The sequence below is a fragment of the Octopus bimaculoides genome, chromosome 18 (genome assembly GCF_001194135.2).
Source record: "Octopus bimaculoides isolate UCB-OBI-ISO-001 chromosome 18, ASM119413v2, whole genome shotgun sequence".
NCBI classification, from domain to species: Eukaryota; Metazoa; Mollusca; class Cephalopoda; order Octopoda; family Octopodidae; genus Octopus; species Octopus bimaculoides.
This window is the reverse complement of record NC_068998.1, coordinates 2,786,479-2,797,720: the sequence shown is the minus strand read 5'-3', so window position 1 is coordinate 2,797,720 and position 11,242 is coordinate 2,786,479. Positions and strand designations below refer to the sequence as shown.

At 36.7% G+C, this 11,242-nt stretch overlaps 1 protein-coding gene across 18 annotated transcripts in view; it reads left to right on the top strand.

Moving 5' to 3' along the window:
* LOC106871531 (guanine nucleotide exchange factor DBS) overlaps window positions 1-11,242 on the top strand; it is a 180,952-nt gene that overhangs the window by 37,180 nt on the left and 132,530 nt on the right. Inside the window, exon 1 of one of the 18 annotated variants that reach the window (XM_052974332.1) lies at window positions 8,907-9,116. The exons of the other annotated variants lie outside the window; for them this stretch is intronic. The gene's annotated coding sequence lies outside the window, so the exon portion shown is untranslated. Of the gene's footprint in view, window positions 1-8,906; window positions 9,117-11,242 lie in introns of those variants that run through there. 18 annotated transcript variants of the gene reach the window in all.

The following is an 11,242-nucleotide window of genomic DNA, read 5'->3' as shown; positions in this document are numbered from 1 at the left end:
ACCCCAGCCAAACCTTGATAATGCTTCAAATTCTTGTGGATAATATTTGTTGAGGTTATTCTGTATATTATCTGTATGTGTGTATATATATATATATATATATATAGGTAGATGTGTGTGTGATTTATGATTTGTCTTAATCAGTTTTATGACATTTCACATCTCAAACTTCATTTTCTATGTCTTGTGTTTAAAATTGTCTCAAACAGCTGGATGGGTGTTTCTATATTTTTTTTTCTTTTCTGAGTTTTGTAATGTCTGTTTTGTTTGTTCTTTTCTTTTGCTATGTATTTTTTTGCAGGGTTAAATATGAAAAAATAATTATGTAATGTTGATATTGTGTTCACTTGAAGGCAGTGAGCTGACAGAGCCCTTACCGCACTATACAGAATGCTATCAAGTTGAAACTTCCAACCAATGTAAAAAAAAAAAACATAACTATTCTAAAATATCAAAACTTTACAGGTTCAAATTCTATTGTTTTTGTGCTGGCTCCATATAAAAAGCACCGAGTACCCTCTTGTAAAAAAATGGTTGGCATTATGGAGGGCATCATGCTGTAGTAACATGCCAGGAAAGACAGTTGGAACCTGGCCCAGCTGGTCAGCTCCTGTCAAACTGTCCAACCCATTCCAGCATAAAAATCAGACATTAAACGATGATGATGATGGTTCCTTTATGAAGAACCATTTATTATCAAATTTGAATTATAGAACCAGGAGCAATGTCAGGTAGGTTTATACCAAAAGCGCTAAAACAGTAAAATTTGATCTGAGGGAGAGTTGGCTGTTATTTTTGGACCTAGTTACTGCAGGGAGGTTCTTGTATTGGTCTGCACCACCAATATTTTTTCGTTTGGATAGCATTTGGTTAAAGAAAAAGAGAGTGAGAGAGAAATGCTTCTATCTAGGAAAGATAGTTCAATCAATCCAAAATGTTGAGAGCAACCAAACCAAAACCAGAACCGAACCATTCAACCAAACAAACCAACAAAAAACCAAAGGAAATATATAAACAAACAGAACTAAAATGGTAAAATATACATAAAGAGAGATTATGGAAATGTCGGTTGGTGTTGAAGAAAAAGATGAGAAGTAATCCTTGTTAAAGTTTGGAGAGAATGCGAAATGAAGAATAGTGACCCATAAAATAACATTTGATCTGAAGTGAATGGGTTGGGAGGTGGTGGTCGTAGTGGAAGGAGGCATGGGAATATTCCACAAGAAACATCAAACACAATCCATTGCACCCACCACCACCACCACCACCCATACATGCTACAACCTTTATCATTGTTTTCATCTTCATCTTCTTCATCTTTACCTTCTTATACATCATCATCATCATCACAAGAGCTGGTTAATGGAGCTTAAGATTGTGGCGGTGGTGGTGGTCACCATGGCCAGGGTTGTTGTGGTAGTTCTTGTGGTGGTTGTTTTAGTAGCAGTGGTGGATGTTGTAGTGCTGGCTGATTGTGGTGCGGTTCTTGTGGTCATTGTAGTTGAGGTCATAATGACAGAGCTTATGGTCGTTGTGGCAATGACGACAGTGGTCAGTGGCTGTAGAGATGGTGGTGATTATTGCAGTGCTGGTTGTAGTAGTGATGAGGTAGTGGTCTTGACAGTATTGGTGATGTTCATGTTGGTGGTTACGATGATGTGGTGCTGTGTTGCTATTTACATTAGTAGTGAAGTTGGTGTTGATGTTGGCAGTGGTGGTGTTGTGATGATGATGATGATGATGATACTACTGCTGTTGATGATGGTGATGGTGAAGGTTGTGGTGATACTACTGCTGTTGTCCACACTTCCTTTCATAAACATTTGTTCCAACTATAATCTTTGGAATTCTTCTATCTTCAAACATATTCATTTCTGCTTTTATCTTCCCCTCTGTCCATCTTCTCACAATTCCTCACCAAACAGTTTTTACCTTATTCCAACATTCTTCACGTTTGAATATCCAACCCTATTAATTTCTTTCTTCTACATTATTATTTGTTTTTGGCTTTACCTTGGGGGTAGGTCCTTTATTTTGTATTTTTTTTTTAATGTTTCCTTTCGTTAAGGTGGCAGAATCGTTAGCATGCCGGGCGAAATGCTTAGCAGTATTTCGTCTGTCTTTACATTCTGAGTTCAAATTCCACTGAGGTCGACTTGGCTTTTCATCCTTTCAGGGTCAATAAATTAAGTACCAGTCAAGTACTGGTGTCGATCTAATCGACTGGCGCCCTCTCCAAAATTTTCAGGCCTTGTGCCTAGAGTAGAAAAAAAATATTATTTTCCATTTTGGGGGGGTTTTTTTCCTAATTAAATCTTTATTTTTCCATCACTCATCAATCACCGTTTCCCTTTGTTCCTTTTCTCTTCCATTCCTGTATATTTTCCCAGACATAGCAACCAAAACAGCACCAATGCAACAGTGTGTACCTTAATGGTACTTTAGTACTTTCCTACCATTTGTTCTGTATTGGGTTGAACGATTCCTATCCAAACAGCCATCAGATAAAACCCAAACACAGTCTCACACATAAATTTGTTTCCTTCTCTGTAATATTTATGTTTGTGTTTATGATGATGATGATGATGTATTTTATCTAAAATTTATGTTTTCTTTGTTTATATTTCTGTTTAACTTTGTTTTATTTGTAGCTTTCTTTGATTTGTTTTTTTGTTTTTTTTTGTATCTTTCCATTTGTTTACCATAACTTGATATGTATGCATGTAGAAATTTGTGTGTATATATAAACACATATATATATATATATATATATATATATGAACGTATAAATATATGTATATGTTTGTGTTTTACAATTTATGTAGATGTATGTACGTGTGTGTGTATATATAGAGTATATATATATGTATGAGTATATATGTATGTATGTTTTAAATTATATGTATGTATGTATCCCTGCTCCCGCTTCTTAATACTATTGTCTGGGTACATTTTTTCGAAAGGTTTCCCTAAAGTTGAATACCATTAACTGGCAACAGATGTCTGTCTTTCTTCTCGTCTGTCTGTTTGCCACTCTCTCTCTCTCTCTTTCTCTCCCTCTCTCTCTCCCTCTCTCTCTCTCTATCTCTCTCCCTCTCTCTCTCTCTCTCTCTCTCTCTCTCTCTCTCCATAATAATCCCTTCCTGTTATGTGGCTTTGTTATATATAGAAACACTCACTCACATGTAGACATGGTTCTGTGGTAAGAAATTTGTTTCCCAAACCCATCATTTCAAGTTCATTTGAGAAGTGGGGGGGTCTTCTTTTACAAGTTATTTGGTGACCTCTCTGCAGCAGGTGTCACATGAAAAGCACTCAGTGCCACTCTGTAAAGTGGTCGAGTGTTAGGAAAGGCATCAAGCTGTAGAAACCATGCCAAAGCAGACGGTAGGGCTTGGCGCAGTCTTCTGTCTTGTCAGTTCCTGGCAAACTGTCTAACCCATGCCAGCATGGAAAAACAGATGTTAAACGATGATGATTTATGACATGCTTCCACACAGTTTCCAAATTCACTCACAACACATTGGTCAACCTGGGGCTGTAATAGAAGACACTTGCCCAGGGTACCACACAGTGGGACTGAACCTGGAATTATGTGGTTGTAACTCAAACTTTTTAATGACACAACCATACTTGTGCCTATATATGCTAATTTCTGATTTCTGATTTCTTTATTTTTCTTCCCATATTGGCACCAGTTAAATTGTGTGTGGGGAGGGGGGAGGATGTTGATTTGTTTTAGAGTGTCTCATCACTTGTCTTAATATTTTGTCATCTGTTTTACATCTTGTAACTGGATCTCATTTGAAATTCCATAACTTTCTGCAGATATCAGCTATACATTACTTACCAACTGCTATCAATTGGAGCCTTGCTCTTCAGCTTCACATAATACATATTGACAAGCTGCGAAATCTAATACATGCAGCAATGGAGACACAGTACGTAACCTTAAAAAGTGCATTGTGTTATCAACAAATACTTATTATTGAATGAATTCTAACATTTCCTGTAGAGGACAGACAACTGTTTTATTCAGACATTGATTAAAAGCAAAATAATCCTGCCACATTTATTGTATATAATTATATATAATATTATGTATGTGGTGTGTCTGTGTGTGAATAATATTAGATATGTCTTTATTTATGTATCGCCATAGCTTTGCTTTAACAATTGCTTTTCCTTGCTTGCTTAGGACAGATGGAAGGTCAAGATGTGTGTATGTAACTTTGAAAATAAGGAAGAATTTAGGAAAATAATTTTAACATTATTAAGGTGGTGTTTGGAACATAAATTAACATGAAATTTTGATGGGAGGTTTTCATTTTGATAATTTTTAAACTGGGAATTTGTATCCTAGAATCAGGAGTGGTCTCAGACAGGTTAGTATCAAAAGGGTTAATGCTTTTTCAGATAAGAATTGGCAGGAGATGGTTTACATTCATTGTAACTTCAGTGCTACCCTGATGTCATGTATGGATCTGGTATCATCGGTCATTTTGTCTGACATCTTAGCTAGCAAAGAGAGCTGTGTCTGTACTCAGAGTTATGTATCTTTTATTAGTTTCAGTCATTAGACTGTGGCCATGCTGGGGCACCATCTTGAAGAATTTTAGTCAAACGAATCAACCCCAATACTTTTTTTTTTAAACCTGGTATTTATTCCCTCTCTCTTTTTTGATGAACTGCTAAGTTACAAGGATGGAAACACACTAACACCAGTTGCCAAGTGGTGGTGGGACAAACACAGACACACGTATATATATATATATACACACACACACATGTATGATGGGCCTCTTTCAGTTTTTGTCTACCAAATCCACTCACAAAATATTGGTCAGTTCAAAGCTATAGCAGAAAACACTTGCCCAAGGTGCCATACAGTGGAACTGAACTCAGAACCATGTGGTTGCGGATCAAACTTCTTACCACAAGCCATACCTGTATGTGTATGCTTACTTATGTATGTGTATTTGTGCTCTTCTGTTGTATCTGATAGTTTCAGATCCTCACAACTGTTGTTTCATTTTGTTGCTACTCTATAATTCGATGGGTCAACCTTGCTTCACCACCCTGGGTCACATGTTTCTGCTTGAAAATTATGTTAAGGCAGTAACTTCGACCCTTTGTCACCATACAGCACCCAGAGAGAATATTTTAAAATATTGCTGTCCACCTTGCCCCCTGATAACTAACCCCCAAACATCCTAAGAAGTCGTATAATAACACAGAAAAAATTATTAAATTATCTATGGCAAACTAGTAATACGTGTAAACAGCGAGGCATAATTAAATGTTTGTTACTAAATTAATGAGACAGCTGACTTTGATGTAATTAATAAATTTAATTTAGTCTTGGTGGAATATTTTGACAAAGTGATGCATAGTTCAGCCTTCACTGATAATAGACAATGTCATTTCTTCGTTTTGATGTTTGTTGATAATGAAAATGCCAACTTGCATAAATAAATAGGTGATAGAAAAGGGTAGGAATGCTTTTAAAAACTCTTCAGTAATTTCTCCACATTCCTTTTATTTTGATATCCAAAAGGCGCCAATCAATTGTTCTACTAAAAATTTTGATTCCAATGAAACATTTGCAGGATGTGTCAGTCATTTGGTTTTGTTGTTCCGCAGCAGTGGGATTTTGGTGCAGATCCACAAAGAACGGTGCACATATTCATTGAAGATTCATGGTGGGAAGAGAAAGAAAATAGTGAATTTCGGGAAGTAGGGAAGTAGCCAATTCGTCTGAACAAATATGGTGGTTATCTGTTACACCTTGTGTGATATTAGGACAAACCCAATTGGAAACAATTACTTAGACAGGCCTATTATTATCGTTATTCTTTCTCTCTTTTTTACTTTGTGATTCTGTCCATTAGTTTGCCTGCAAGGAACAAATACAGTATTTGAAAGAAAGTTCCATTGGTATGCTCCTGAACTTTCTGTCGAGTGACCCTGCCCATAACTTTGCCTGAAATTGTTACTCTTAAGCTGTATACGTAGCTATTTTTTTGCTCAGGGGCCCAGGTGGAGGATAAAGTTAAAGACGGGCCCAGATCTGAGAGGGTTAATACACTCAAGGGAACTCTGCTTGTTACAAAACTCTGCAAGAGTTGACCTGATGCAGCCATTAGTGTTTTTTTTTTAAATGTTTGCCTTTCCATGTTTACATATGTTAGATGGGAGATTTTAAGGTAAGGGTTTATGTTTAATAGCCAGGTCTCCTTCTTGATTGCTAACCCTTTTTTATAAGAGCATTGGTACTGAACTGTAGGCCCTTGCATCACTGATTTCTCGGTTAACAAAAATTATATCATTATTTTATTGAGTTCTATTTCGCTCATTCATAAAACCAAAGTTATATAGACATACATGTGTGTGTGTGTGTGTGTGTGCATGTATCAATGTCAGTAATCAGGAGTGAAATATAAATTCAATAACTCTTTAACCATTCTTCAGAACTACTTGCAAAATAATAATAATGATAATAATAATAATAGTAATTGTATTTATTTTCTCTTGTTTTTTTGGCCCACATTACAGCTAACCCCCCCCCCCACCTTCTCCACACAACCACTGCTTAATAACATAAATAAAAAAAATAATGATGTATATAATGTGTTGTTTAATAAACAAAATGTATCCTTTGATCAGCAGTTCAATATCTTTGTGGATGTTAATGGAATGTAGGGAGGTGGCCACCAGAAAATTCTGCAGTGGCGATGGTAGTGGTGGTGGTGGTGGTGGTGGTGATGGCAGCGGTTATGATGATGATGATGATGATGATGTGAGTGATGGTGATAGTAATGATGCTGGTAGTTGCAGTGGTATTGGTTGTAGTGGTGGTGGCAGTGGTGATGGTGGTACCAATAGTAGTTGTTGTTAGTGGAGGTCAGGTCACTTATGTATGCATTAAGCCCAGGATGTATGTCTCCACATCTGTAAGGTCTCAACTCTAAAACTACCATCTCTCGGTGAATGAAGATCATAGGACCCCACTTAGCTTGTGCCCCAGATGGAGTCACAAAGGTGCCATTCTGACATATTGTACAACAACCTCCACCTGTTGTGGTTATGTACCAGAACCCAGGTCTCTTCTAATGCTTTACCTGTGTCCATTCCTTGACTTTGTCCATCCATCCTTACCTCTGTCCACCTCTCCTTCTTTTCCCCTCCACAGTTCCTTAAAGAAGGGTCTTTGCAAAGATCCAGTTACATGGCCATAACCATCTCGACTTCCTTTTCTTCTTCATCGTGAGAAGATCTCCAGAGAGGCCAATGGGATGCTGCATGGTTTCACAAACCCATTCACTTGTGATCTGATCCAACGACAAGATGTCTAAAATGTTGTGATGGCATTCCATCACTAACAGACATCTTCCCGTCCCTCGACCACAGACATGCTGTGTCTCCTCTCTTTGCCTTCTCTACCACTACTATAATGGCCTCTGCTCCTTGGAGCTAGCTGGCTTCAACCCAACTTCATTCGGACATCTCCTTATCCTACTTGTCTCTTCTCCTCCCCACCATCCTTGCTGTATCCAACAACCTCGAAAACCTGCCATAGTCCATACTGGCTGTCATCCTTTTGGAGACTCGATACATTAAAGTACCAGTCATACATGTGGGTTCATAAAATCAACTACAGCCTCTCCTCCATACAACTGAGGTTTCTTACTCTTCTGTCTTTCTAATGTGATGTTAATCTTAAATAAGGGATTCTTCACTGTTTTAATATTCTGGCCAGACCCTAAACCTGAATGTTTTTTAGGGGACTGCACCAAAAAAAAAAAAAAACGTAAAATAAGTAAATTCAAGCAAATTTATTATATTGATAGAAGGAAGGAAGGCCAATGGGGGCTGCTGGAAGGTTGCTTGGGGGCCACATGCAGCCCTGAGAGCTGTGGTTGAGAACTGCTGATCTATATAGGTTGTTGTTAGTGCAAGGGTCAATGTTATTGCTGTGGTGGTTATCACTCCTGTTGTTGTTGTTGTTGTTGTTACAGTTTTTCGAAAGTCGATATTGATGTTGTTGTTGTTAGTGCAAGGGTCAATATTGTTTTTGTGGTGGTTGTTGTTGTTGCTGCTGTTGCAGTTGCGGCTGTTGTTACAGTGGTTGTCTACATTTGGCACTGTGCTGCTCTTAGCCTTGAGCCACAGAGAGAGAGAGAGAGAGAAAGAAGGAGAAAGAATGAGAGAGTGAGAGAGAGAAAGGGACAAAGTGAGAGAATGAGTGAGGAAGGGAGATGTAGAGAAAGTAACAGGAGAGTGACAGAGGAAGATAGTGAGAAAGAAAGAGGGAAAGAGAGTGGGAGAAATAATGAGAGAGAAAGAGAGAGAGAGAGAGAGAAAGCAGGGGTGAAAGAGTGTACATTAGTGGGAGAAAAAGAGACAATGAAAGAAAAGGATAGAAATATAGTGAGAGAGAGAGGGAGAGAGGTTGAGAGTGAGTGGGAAAGAGGAAGATAAAGTAAGATAGTGAGGGGGAGAGGGAGACAGATAATATGAAAGAGACTGGGAGATGGGGGGCGTCAGTCAACGAAGAAATAATGAGAGAGAGAGAGAAAGAGATGCGTTCATTGATTACTGTTTATTACTGTTTTCCTAACATCAATGGCAACAAACACTGAGCCCCCCCTCCCTTTCTCTTCTAACCACCCCTCTTACCATCACCCCTCCAACACCACCCACTATGTTGATGATGTCAATAGTGATGATGCTAACAAACACTTGACATAACCCACTCTCCCCTCTCTTCCTCCCCCACCTTGTTTTTGTATCAGTGATTGTACTACTACTACTACTACTACTACTACTACTGCTGCTGCTGCTGCTGCTGCTACTACTACTACTACTAATACTATAAGTAGTAGCAGTAGTAGCAGCAGTAGTGGTGGTTCAGGAGGGGAGAAGTTCACTGCTGGTCACTACCGAAATGCAGAGCTGAATGATTGGAGTATAACCGGCACCGCTGTGCCGTTCTTGGGGAAAAAACAAAAGAACAAAAACCCACGAGAACAAGTACAAAAACAACCCAAAAAGTACATTGAGACCACCTCTGTTTCCCACCATGGCCATCAAGAAAAAATTATTTCCTCATTAAGGTATCACATATCTCTCTCTCTCTCTCTTTCTCCCCTTCTTTCTCTTTCTCTCTCTCTCTCTCTCTCTCCGTCTTCAAATTTCTTGAAGTTTTTATATTCTTTCTTTTCATATGTCTAACATTAATTGCCAGAACCAGTGTGTGTGTATATATATATATATATATATATATATATATATATTGTGCATGTGTAGATATATATATACATATATATTGTATTTGTATGTGTGTGTGTATATATATATTTATGTGTGTTTATATATATATTTATGTGTGTATGTGTGTATATATATATATATATATATATATATGTGTGTAAATATATATATATATATATTTATGTATATATATATATATATATTTATGTATATATATATATATATATATATATATATATATATATATATATATATATATATATATATATATATATATATATACATATATATTTATGTATATATATTTATATATATATATATTTACGTATATGTATATATATTTATGTATATATGTGTGTGTGTGTGTGTATGTTTATATATATATATATATATATATATATATATATATATGTGTGTGTGTATATGTATATATGTGTCTATATATATGTGTGTGTGTGTATATGTATATTATCAACTGTAAAGTTACATAAGTGGTTCAAGAGATGAGTTTTGAGCAATAATACCAAAAGTGATAATTGCCATGCAAGAAACTCTCAGCTCTGAAGTAACTTATGTAACTTTACAGCCACCTGATTTATACATACATACACACACGCACACACACACGCACATGCAATCATTTTGTCTGTGAAGAATCCAAAGAGATCATTGACATAGTCTTGCATAACCAATACTATCAGTCAAGTAATTTCATAATGCTCATTCATAATATATATATGTATGTATATATGTATGTATGTATTATTATTGTTGTTGTTGTTGTTCACTTAAGCTAAAATAAATTTCTGAATGAATCCACTGTTAAATTTTTCCATAAAAATCTCAGATTTTAAAACCTCATAAAAATACAAGGCACTGGATTAGAACCCTGCACCTGTTGCTTGACATTCTGTAGATCTTCTTCTTCTTTTTCTTCTTCTTCTTCTTCTTCTTCTTCTTCTTCTTCTTCTTCTTCTTCTTCTTCTTCTTCTTCCTATTCTTCTTCTTCTTCTTCTTCTTCTTCTTCTTCTTCTACTATGTCTTCACTTTTTCAACTACTCTGGATTATATATATGTGTGTACGTATATGTTTGTGCATGTGTATTCATATATATGTGTGTGTGTGTATATATATGTATTATTATTTAGTATTGTTAATCAAATTATTGGAAAACAACAAAACATTTACTGATGGTGAGACTCCATATATTTGCTGTTAAACACAAAGCTTGAAATCCTGGTCGATCCAACACCACACACACACACACATGCACACACATCCACCCCACCCCCCACACACACACACACAGTGATGTCAGGAAGGGCATCTTGCCATAAAAGCCTGCCTCAAAAATGTAACCTGAGCCAGAATGGAATGGTGAGTGCTGAAGCACAATGATGAAATAAGAGAAAAATACGAGGGGGCATGCCCTGATGCTAGGTGTATCAGCCCCCTTGCCAAAGGGTTAATTTATCCCTGTGCCTCAAGGGTAAATCCAGGGGTGCAACAGACTAGCAGAAGTAAGCTGGAGATAAAATGGAAGAAAGCAGTGAAGAAAACCACTTCTGAAAGTCTTTCTCAGGAAAAATCATGGAATCTTCAGATTTTGCTATGGAGCTTCCTTGATCATTAGCACCTGTGCGCATGGCATAGGAGGGAAGAGAGAAATGTGTGTGTATATATACGTGTGTGTGTGTATAAATTATATATATATATATATATATATAATGTACTGTTCTGTGATGGTAAGATCAACAAAAAAAAGCACTCCATTTGGTGAGGGATAAATATTTTTGAATAGACAGAATATAGGATTTTATGTGCTACAAATAGTTTCATATGTTGAGAAATACCTCAAATATAATCATCAGGCACAAACCACATATAATGAACTAAAAATTAAATTTTTAGTTCATTACAATTATGTATTGTGTTTATATTTATCTCTCACTTAAATGGAGTGGAGTG